Raw genomic sequence first — 12,102 nt, 5'->3', positions numbered from 1 at the left:
TTCTAGCACTTGCACTCACACACACACACACACACACACACACACACACACACACACACACACACACACACACACACACACACACACACAACGAAAAAGAAAAAAATGTCAGAAGAATAAATGGAACAACAGGACACTAGACGCAAGCATGGATGCACAACAGGTATGTACTACTACACAGAGTTTTATTATGGCTGAGTAATCAACAACCTTTGCCCATACAGTATGCCATATTGCTTATGTACTATAGTGTCCATATGCTATACAATATACCATACCATATATACTATATACCATGCCACATATACCATACCATACTATATACTATACCATACGATATAGCCTGCCATATACCATATATACCATACCATACCATGCTATACATACCATACCATACTATATATACCATACCATGCTATATATACCACACCATACTATATATACCATACCATGCTATATATACCACACCATACTATATATACCATACCATGCTATATATACCACACCATACTATATATACCATACCATGCTATACATACCATACCATACTATATATACATACCATGCTATATATACCACATCATACTATATATACCATACCATGCTATATATACCACACCATACTATATATACCATACCATGCTATATATACCACACCATACTATATATACCATACCATGCTATACTATATACCATACCACATATACCATACCATACTATGTACTATACCGTACGATATAGCCTACCATATACCATATATACCATACCATACTATATACCACACCATGCTATATATACCATACCATGCTATATACTATACCATATCATATATACCATACACCATATCATATACCATATACCATATATACCATATACCATATCAACACTCCACAACCCATCATACCCATATACAACGCTATATACTCCCACTATGTTATACTGTATTAACTTACGAACCAGTATACACTACATATTCACCTACCATCCACCTCACAACTACACACTATATTATATACCTATGTTCCAACCACAACAATAACAACAATAATTGTAACCAGTATACAGCAGTTATATGTGTATTTACAATTGTACATCTGTACTGCACAAACATGTGTATTGCACATCTGGTTTAAAGAGGCAGTGCACATGGTAGATATGTAGGTGAGACATGTTGACCAGAAAGGGCTGTTTACAAAGTGTCGTATTTACATAATAAGTGTGTATTCCTGCACCATACTGTTAAGTATTCATGACAGAGATGGCCTGTGGGAAAAAACTGCTCCTAGGTCTGGTGGTTTTGGTAATGTTGCCCTCCTGGCTGGCTCGCCAATTTAGTCATAGGATTTTTATCCTCGACCTGCTCTGGTTCCTCTGATTTCCACAAAGTTTTAAACCCTGAGTCACTGAGAAGCTTATAATAGATATTGCATCAGTATGTAGTCATACAACAGCAACAGACCGAGCTGGTCTCAAGAACAGACTGACTTCTGCAAGCTCAGTCCCTTCCTTTTATACACCGGCACATCCCCTCTTGAGTACTTGATGTCCTCCCTGTGTGCATTACTTTTCTTCCCATATCTTGGAATATGCCAATATTTGATAACACTCTGCCTTGGGAGCTCATGGGACCCTGGTGTGAGGAGGTTCTGTACGCAGGTGTGAGGAGGTTCGGTACACAGGTATCAGGAGGTTCTCTACGCAGGGGGTTTGGAACACTTGTCTTGGTGACGGCCTGTGCGGAGGTCTCCATGTGGTAAAGCTCATTAGTGGCATGAGGAAAGATGCACCTGGAATGTGTCGTTAGTGCCAATATGAGAGAACACTGCCAGAGAAGGCTGAATCAGTTCATCAACCTTCTTTGAGTTTCCTACCTGGGTTATTGATCATGCACCAAAATACTGTGTTTCAATACTGTGTTTCAATACCGTGTTTCAACACTGTGTTTCAACACTGTGTTTTAACACTGTGTTTCAATACTGTGTTTCAATACCGTGTTTCAATACCGTGTTTCAATACTGTGTTTCAATACCGTGTTTCAATACTGTGTTTCAATACCGTGTTTCAATACTGTGTTTCAATACTGTGTTTCAATACTGTGTTTCAATACCGTGTTTCAATACCGTGTTTTAACACTGTGTTTCAACACTGTGTTTTAACACTGTGTTTCAATACTGTGTTTCAATACTGTGTTTCAACACTGTGTTTCAATACTGTGTTTCAATACCGTGTTTCAACACTGTGTTTAAACACTGTGTTTTAACACTGTGTTTCAATACCGTGTTTCAATACCGTGTTTCAACACTGTGTTTCAATACTGTGTTTCAATACTGTGTTTCAACACTGTGTTTCAATACTGTGTTTCAATACCGTGTTTCAACACTGTGTTTAAACACTGTGTTTTAACACTGTGTTTCAATACCGTGTTTCAATACCGTGTTTCAACACTGTGTTTCAACACTGTGTTTTAACACTGTGTTTCAATACCGTGTTTCAATACCGTGTTTCAATACCGTGTTTCAATACCGTGTTTCAATACCGTGTTTCAATACCGTGTTTCAATACTGTGTTTCAATACTGTGTTTCAATACTGTGTTTCAATACCGTGTTTCAACACTGTGTTTCAACACTGTGTTTTAACACGGTGTTTCAATACCGTGTTTCAATACCGTGTTTCAATACTGTGTTTCAATACCGTGTTTCAATACCGTGTTTCAATACCGTGTTTCAATACTGTGTTTCAATACCGTGTTTCAATACCGTGTTTCAATACTGTGTTTCAATACCGTGTTTCAATACCGTGTTTCAATACTGTGTTTCAATACTGTGTTTCAATACCGTGTTTCAATACCGTGTTTCAATACTGTGTTTCAATACTGTGTTTCAATACTGTGTTTCAATACTGTGTTTCAATACCGTGTTTCAATACCGTGTTTTAACACTGTGTTTCAATACCGTGTTTCAATACTGTGTTTCAATACCGTGTTTCAATACCGTGTTTCAATACCGTGTTTCAATACCGTGTTTCAACACCGTGTTTCAATACTGTGTTTCAATACTGTGTTTCAATACTGTGTTTCAATACCGTGTTTCAATACTGTGTTTCAATACTGTGTTTCAATACTGTGTTTCAACACCGTGTTTCAATACTGTGTTTCAATACCGTGTTTCAATACTGTGTTTCAATACTGTGTTTCAATACCGTGTTTCAAAACTGTGTTTCAATACCGTGTTTCAATACTGTGTTTCAATACCGTGTTTCAATACTGTGTTTCAATACCGTGTTTCAATACCGTGTTTCAATACCGTGTTTCAATACCGTGTTTCAATACCGTGTTTCAATACTGTGTTTCAATACCGTGTTTCAATACCGTGTTTCAATACCGTGTTTCAATACCGTGTTTCAACACTGTGTTTCAATACTGTGTTTCAATACTGTGTTTCAATACTGTGTTTCAATACTGTGTTTCAACACCGTGTTTCAATACTGTGTTTCAATACCGTGTTTCAATACTGTGTTTCAACACCGTGTTTCAATACTGTGTTTCAATACCGTGTTTCAATACTGTGTTTCAATACCGTGTTTCAATACTGTGTTTCAATACTGTGTTTCAATACCGTGTTTCAATACTGTGTTTCAATACTGTGTTTCAATACTGTGTTTCAATACCGTGTTTCAATACCGTGTTTCAATACTGTGTTTCAAAACTGTGTTTCAAAACTGTGTTTCAATACTGTGTTTCAATACCGTGTTTCAATACCGTGTTTCCATACCGTGTTTCAATACTGTGTTTCAATACCGTGTTTCAATACTGTGTTTCAATACTGTGTTTCAATACTGTGTTTCAATACTGTGTTTCAATACTGTGTTTCAATACCGTGTTTCAATACTGTGTTTCAATACCGTGTTTCAACACTGTGTTTCAATACTGTGTTTCAATACCGTGTTTCAATACTGTGTTTCAATACCGTGTTTCAATACTGTGTTTCAATACCGTGTTTCAATACCGTGTTTCAAAACTGTGTTTCAATACCGTGTTTCAATACTGTGTTTCAATACTGTGTTTCAATACCGTGTTTCAATACTGTGTTTCAATACTGTGTTTCAATACTGTGTTTCAATACTGTGTTTCAATACCGTGTTTCAACACCGTGTTTCAATACTGTGTTTCAATACTGTGTTTCAATACTGTGTTTCAACACCGTGTTTCAATACTGTGTTTCAATACCGTGTTTCAATACTGTGTTTCAATACTGTGTTTCAATACCGTGTTTCAAAACTGTGTTTCAATACCGTGTTTCAATACCGTGTTTCAATACCGTGTTTCAATACCGTGTTTCAATACCGTGTTTCAATACCGTGTTTCAATACTGTGTTTCAATACCGTGTTTCAATACTGTGTTTCAATACCGTGTTTCAATACCGTGTTTCAATACTGTGTTTCAATACCGTGTTTCAACACTGTGTTTCAATACTGTGTTTCAATACTGTGTTTCAATACTGTGTTTCAATACTGTGTTTCAACACCGTGTTTCAATACTGTGTTTCAATACCGTGTTTCAATACTGTGTTTCAACACCGTGTTTCAATACTGTGTTTCAATACCGTGTTTCAATACTGTGTTTCAATACCGTGTTTCAATACTGTGTTTCAATACTGTGTTTCAATACTGTGTTTCAATACCGTGTTTCAATACTGTGTTTCAATACCGTGTTTCAATACCGTGTTTCAATACTGTGTTTCAATACTGTGTTTCAATACCGTGTTTCAACACTGTGTTTCAATACTGTGTTTCAATACTGTGTTTGAACACTGTGTTTCAATACTGTGTCTCAATACTGTGTTTCAATACTGTGTTTCAATACCGTGTTTCAACACTGTGTTTCAATACTGTGTTTCAATACTGTGTTTCAACACTGTGTTTCAATACCGTGTTTCAATACCGTGTTTCAATACCGTGTTTCAATACTGTGTTTCAAAACTGTGTTTCAAAACTGTGTTTCAATACCGTGTTTCAATACCGTGTTTCAATACCGTGTTTCAATACCGTGTTTCAATACCGTGTTTCAATACCGTGTTTCAATACTGTGTTTCAATACCGTGTTTGAATACTGTGTTTCAATACTGTGTTTCAATACCGTGTTTCAACACCGTGTTTCAATACCGTGTTTCAACACCGTGTTTCAATACCGTGTTTCAATACTGTGTTTCAATACTGTGTTTCAATACTGTGTTTCAATACCGTGTTTCAACACTGTGTTTCAATACTGTGTTTCAATACTGTGTTTCAATACTGTGTTTCAATACCGTGTTTCAACACTGTGTTTCAATACTGTGTTTCAATACTGTGTTTCAATACTGTGTTTCAATACCGTGTTTCAATACCGTGTTTCAATACTGTGTTTCAACACTGTGTTTCAACACTGTGTTTCAATACTGTGTTTCAATACTGTGTTTCAATACCGTGTTTCAACACTGTGTTTCAATACTGTGTTTCAATACTGTGTTTCAATACTGTGTTTCAATACTGTGTTTCAATACTGTGTTTCAATACCGTGTTTCAATACTGTGTTTCAATACTGTGTTTCAATACTGTGTTTCAATACTGTGTTTCAATATCGTGTTTCAATACCGTGTTTCAATACTGTGTTTCAATACTGTGTTTCAATACTGTGTTTCAATACCGTGTTTCAATACTGTGTTTCAATACCGTGTTTCAACACTGTGTTTCAATACTGTGTTTCAATACTGTGTTTCAATACTGTGTTTCAATACCGTGTTTCAACACTGTGTTTCAATACCGTGTTTCAATACTGTGTTTCAATACTGTGTTTCAATACCGTGTTTCAATACTGTGTTTCAATACCGTGTTTCAATACCGTGTTTCAATACCGTGTTTCAATACTGTGTTTCAATACTGTGTTTCAATACCGTGTTTCAATACTGTGTTTCAATACTGTGTTTCAATACTGTGTTTCAATACCGTGTTTCAATACCGTGTTTCAACACCGTGTTTCAATACCGTGTTTCAACACTGTGTTTCAATACTGTGTTTCAATACTGTGTTTCAATACTGTGTTTCAATACTGTGTTTCAATACTGTGTTTCAATACCGTGTTTCAACACTGTGTTTCAATACTGTGTTTCAATACTGTGTTTCAATACTGTGTTTCAATACTGTGTTTCAATACCGTGTTTCAACACTGTGTTTCAATACTGTGTTTCAATACTGTGTTTCAATACCGTGTTTCAATACCGTGTTTCAATACTGTGTTTCAACACTGTGTTTCAACACTGTGTTTCAATACTGTGTTTCAATACTGTGTTTCAATACTGTGTTTCAATACCGTGTTTCAACACTGTGTTTCAATACTGTGTTTCAATACTGTGTTTCAATACTGTGTTTTAATACTGTGTTTCAATACTGTGTTTCAATATCGTGTTTCAATACCGTGTTTCAATACTGTGTTTCAATACTGTGTTTCAATACTGTGTTTCAATACCGTGTTTCAATACTGTGTTTCAATACCGTGTTTCAACACTGTGTTTCAATACTGTGTTTCAATACTGTGTTTCAATACTGTGTTTCAATACCGTGTTTCAACACCGTGTTTCAATACCGTGTTTCAATACCGTGTTTCAATACCGTGTTTCAATACTGTGTTTCAATACTGTGTTTCAATACTGTGTTTCAATACTGTGTTTCAATACTGTGTTTCAATACCGTGTTTCAACACTGTGTTTCAATACCGTGTTTCAATACTGTGTTTCAATACTGTGTTTCAATACCGTGTTTCAATACTGTGTTTCAATACCGTGTTTCAATACCGTGTTTCAATACCGTGTTTCAATACCGTGTTTCAATACTGTGTTTCAATACTGTGTTTCAATACCGTGTTTCAATACCGTGTTTCAATACTGTGTTTCAATACTGTGTTTCAATACCGTGTTTCAATACCGTGTTTCAACACTGTGTTTCAATACCGTGTTTCAATACTGTGTTTCAATACTGTGTTTCAATACCGTGTTTCAATACCGTGTTTCAACACTGTGTTTCAATACTGTGTTTCAATACTGTGTTTCAATACTGTGTTTCAATACCGTGTTTCAACACTGTGTTTCAATACCGTGTTTCAATACTGTGTTTCAATACTGTGTTTCAATACCGTGTTTCAATACTGTGTTTCAATACCGTGTTTCAATACCGTGTTTCAATACCGTGTTTCAATACTGTGTTTCAATACTGTGTTTCAATACCGTGTTTCAATACTGTGTTTCAATACTGTGTTTCAATACTGTGTTTCAATACCGTGTTTCAATACCGTGTTTCAACACCGTGTTTCAATACCGTGTTTCAACACTGTGTTTCAATACTGTGTTTCAATACTGTGTTTCAATACTGTGTTTCAATACTGTGTTTCAATACTGTGTTTCAATACCGTGTTTCAACACTGTGTTTCAATACTGTGTTTCAATACTGTGTTTCAATACTGTGTTTCAATACTGTGTTTCAATACCGTGTTTCAACACTGTGTTTCAATACTGTGTTTCAATACTGTGTTTCAATACCGTGTTTCAATACCGTGTTTCAATACTGTGTTTCAACACTGTGTTTCAACACTGTGTTTCAATACTGTGTTTCAATACTGTGTTTCAATACTGTGTTTCAATACCGTGTTTCAACACTGTGTTTCAATACTGTGTTTCAATACTGTGTTTCAATACTGTGTTTTAATACTGTGTTTCAATACTGTGTTTCAATATCGTGTTTCAATACCGTGTTTCAATACTGTGTTTCAATACTGTGTTTCAATACTGTGTTTCAATACCGTGTTTCAATACTGTGTTTCAATACCGTGTTTCAACACTGTGTTTCAATACTGTGTTTCAATACTGTGTTTCAATACTGTGTTTCAATACCGTGTTTCAACACCGTGTTTCAATACCGTGTTTCAATACCGTGTTTCAATACCGTGTTTCAATACTGTGTTTCAATACTGTGTTTCAATACTGTGTTTCAATACTGTGTTTCAATACTGTGTTTCAATACCGTGTTTCAACACTGTGTTTCAATACCGTGTTTCAATACTGTGTTTCAATACTGTGTTTCAATACCGTGTTTCAATACTGTGTTTCAATACCGTGTTTCAATACCGTGTTTCAATACCGTGTTTCAATACCGTGTTTCAATACTGTGTTTCAATACTGTGTTTCAATACCGTGTTTCAATACCGTGTTTCAATACTGTGTTTCAATACTGTGTTTCAATACCGTGTTTCAATACCGTGTTTCAACACTGTGTTTCAATACCGTGTTTCAATACTGTGTTTCAATACTGTGTTTCAATACCGTGTTTCAATACCGTGTTTCAACACTGTGTTTCAATACTGTGTTTCAATACTGTGTTTCAATACCGTGTTTCAATACCGTGTTTCAATACCGTGTTTCAATACTGTGTTTCAATACTGTGTTTCAATACCGTGTTTCAATACCGTGTTTCAATACCGTGTTTCAATACTGTGTTTCAATACCGTGTTTCAATACTGTGTTTCAATACTGTGTTTCAATACTGTGTTTCAATACTGTGTTTCAATACCGTGTTTCAACACTGTGTTTCAATACTGTGTTTCAATACTGTGTTTCAATACTGTGTGTCAATACTGTGTTTCAATACTGTGTTTCAATATCGTGTTTCAATACCGTGTTTCAATACTGTGTTTCAATACTGTGTTTCAATACTGTGTTTCAATACCGTGTTTCAATACTGTGTTTCAATACCGTGTTTCAACACTGTGTTTCAATACTGTGTTTCAATACTGTGTTTCAATACTGTGTTTCAATACCGTGTTTCAACACTGTGTTTCAATACCGTGTTTCAATACTGTGTTTCAATACTGTGTTTCAATACCGTGTTTCAATACTGTGTTTCAATACTGTGTTTCAATACCGTGTTTCAATACTGTGTTTCAATACTGTGTTTCAATACTGTGTTTCAATACTGTGTTTCAATACCGTGTTTCAATACTGTGTTTCAATACTGTGTTTCAATACCGTGTTTCAATACCGTGTTTCAACACTGTGTTTCAATACCGTGTTTCAATACTGTGTTTCAATACTGTGTTTCAATACCGTGTTTCAATACCGTGTTTCAATACCGTGTTTCAATACTGTGTTTCAATACCGTGTTTCAATACCGTGTTTCAATACCGTGTTTCAATACTGTGTTTCAATACTGTGTTTCAATACTGTGTTTCAATACCGTGTTTCAATACCGTGTTTCAATACTGTGTTTCAATACCGTGTTTCAATACTGTGTTTCAATACTGTGTTTCAATACCGTGTTTCAATACCGTGTTTCAACACTGTGTTTCAATACCGTGTTTCAATACCGTGTTTCAATACTGTGTTTCAATACCGTGTTTCAATACCGTGTTTCAATACCGTGTTTCAATACTGTGTTTCAATACCGTGTTTCAATACCGTGTTTCAATACCGTGTTTCAATACTGTGTTTCAATACCGTGTTTCAATACTGTGTTTCAATACTGTGTTTCAATACCGTGTTTCAATACCGTGTTTCAACACTGTGTTTCAATACCGTGTTTCAATACCGTGTTTCAATACTGTGTTTCAATACTGTGTTTCAATACCGTGTTTCAATACCGTGTTTCAACACTGTGTTTCAATACCGTGTTTCAATACCGTGTTTCAAAACTGTGTTTCAATACTGTGTCTCAATACTGTGTTTCAATACCGTGTTTCAATACTGTGTTTCAATACTGTGTTTCAATACTGTGTTTCAATACTGTGTTTCAATACCGTGTTTCAATACCGTGTTTCAATACCGTGTTTCAATACCGTGTTTCAATACCGTGTTTCAATACCGTGTTTCAACACTGTGTTTCAATACCGTGTTTCAATACCGTGTTTCAATACTGTGTTTCAATACCGTGTTTCAATACTGTGTTTCAATACCGTGTTTCAATACTGTGTTTCAATACTGTGTTTCAATACCGTGTTTCAATACTGTGTTTCAACACTGTGTTTCAATACCGTGTTTCAATACTGTGTTTCAACACTGTGTTTCAATACTGTGTTTCAATACTGTGTTTCAATACTGTGTTTCAATACCGTGTTTCAATACTGTGTTTCAATACTGTGTTTCAATACCGTGTTTCAATACTGTGTTTCAATACTGTGTTTCAATACTGTGTTTCAATACTGTGTTTCAATACCGTGTTTCAATACTGTGTTTCAATACTGTGTTTCAATACCGTGTTTCAATACCGTGTTTCAACACTGTGTTTCAATACCGTGTTTCAATACTGTGTTTCAATACTGTGTTTCAATACCGTGTTTCAATACCGTGTTTCAATACCGTGTTTCAATACCGTGTTTCAATACCGTGTTTCAATACCGTGTTTCAATACTGTGTTTCAATACTGTGTTTCAATACTGTGTTTCAATACCGTGTTTCAATACCGTGTTTCAATACTGTGTTTCAATACCGTGTTTCAATACTGTGTTTCAATACTGTGTTTCAATACCGTGTTTCAATACCGTGTTTCAACACTGTGTTTCAATACCGTGTTTCAATACCGTGTTTCAATACCGTGTTTCAATACCATGTTTCAATACCGTGTTTCAATACTGTGTTTCAATACCGTGTTTCAATACCGTGTTTCAATACCGTGTTTCAATACTGTGTTTCAATACCGTGTTTCAATACTGTGTTTCAATACTGTGTTTCAATACCGTGTTTCAATACCGTGTTTCAACACTGTGTTTCAATACCGTGTTTCAATACCGTGTTTCAATACTGTGTTTCAATACTGTGTTTCAATACCGTGTTTCAATACCGTGTTTCAACACTGTGTTTCAATACCGTGTTTCAATACCGTGTTTCAAAACTGTGTTTCAATACTGTGTCTCAATACTGTGTTTCAATACCGTGTTTCAATACTGTGTTTCAATACCGTGTTTCAATACTGTGTTTCAATACTGTGTTTCAATACTGTGTTTCAATACTGTGTTTCAATACCGTGTTTCAATACCGTGTTTCAATACCGTGTTTCAATACCGTGTTTCAATACCGTGTTTCAACACTGTGTTTCAATACCGTGTTTCAATACCGTGTTTCAATACTGTGTTTCAATACCGTGTTTCAATACTGTGTTTCAATACCGTGTTTCAATACTGTGTTTCAATACTGTGTTTCAATACCGTGTTTCAATACTGTGTTTCAACACTGTGTTTCAATACCGTGTTTCAATACTGTGTTTCAACACTGTGTTTCAATACTGTGTTTCAATACTGTGTTTCAATACCGTGTTTCAATACTGTGTTTCAATACTGTGTTTCAATACTGTGTTTCAATACCGTGTTTCAATACTGTGTTTCAATACCGTGTTTCAATACCGTGTTTCAATACCGTGTTTCAATACCGTCTGCATGTGGAGTGTCTGTCTGCATGTGGACTGTCTGTCTGCATGTGGACTGTCTGTCTGCTTGTGGACTGTCTGCCTTCGCTCTCTGCTCGTTTTAGCGTCACTGCGCTTGTTCTTGTTTCTACGCGCCTGCGCAGTGTGGCCTGTCCTTCCGCACGAAAGGCGTTTCTCTTGTTTACATCGGCAACCCGACGGTGCAAGTCTGCCTTTGTAGCGGTACCGGTCTTCCCCCCCCCCCCTGTGCGCGGCGGGTCTCGGTTCTCCTTTGCGATGCCAGCAGGTCACTACTGAGTTCCGCTTCCCTGGCAAGTGTGGAGCCTGTCTGTCGGCGGCCTCCATGGCTACTGGTGCTTTAGGTGCGTCCTCACACGTGGGTGGGTGGGTGGGTGTCCGACAGGAACCTCCTCTGAATGCTGTTTACTCCGCATACGAGCCGATCCCGGAGCTTCTGTAACAGCGTCTGTCCGTAACTGCGGCCTTGAGCTGACCTCCGTAGCTCCGCCTCAGACTACTCAGCACCAGACCCGCTGGGCTTTCTCATGCGCCGATCCAACTTAAAGCGCCGTACGGTTCCGCTGGGTTTGGGGTTCAAGCGGTCTTTCAGGAACGTGTCCAGCTCTAGGAGAGTGCGTCCTCCTCCTGGCCTGAGAGTGCGTCC

Source organism: Lampris incognitus, chromosome 3, assembly GCF_029633865.1.
Source record: "Lampris incognitus isolate fLamInc1 chromosome 3, fLamInc1.hap2, whole genome shotgun sequence".
Classification (NCBI taxonomy): Eukaryota; Metazoa; Chordata; class Actinopteri; order Lampriformes; family Lampridae; genus Lampris; species Lampris incognitus.
Note: the sequence above shows the minus strand (reverse complement) of the source record.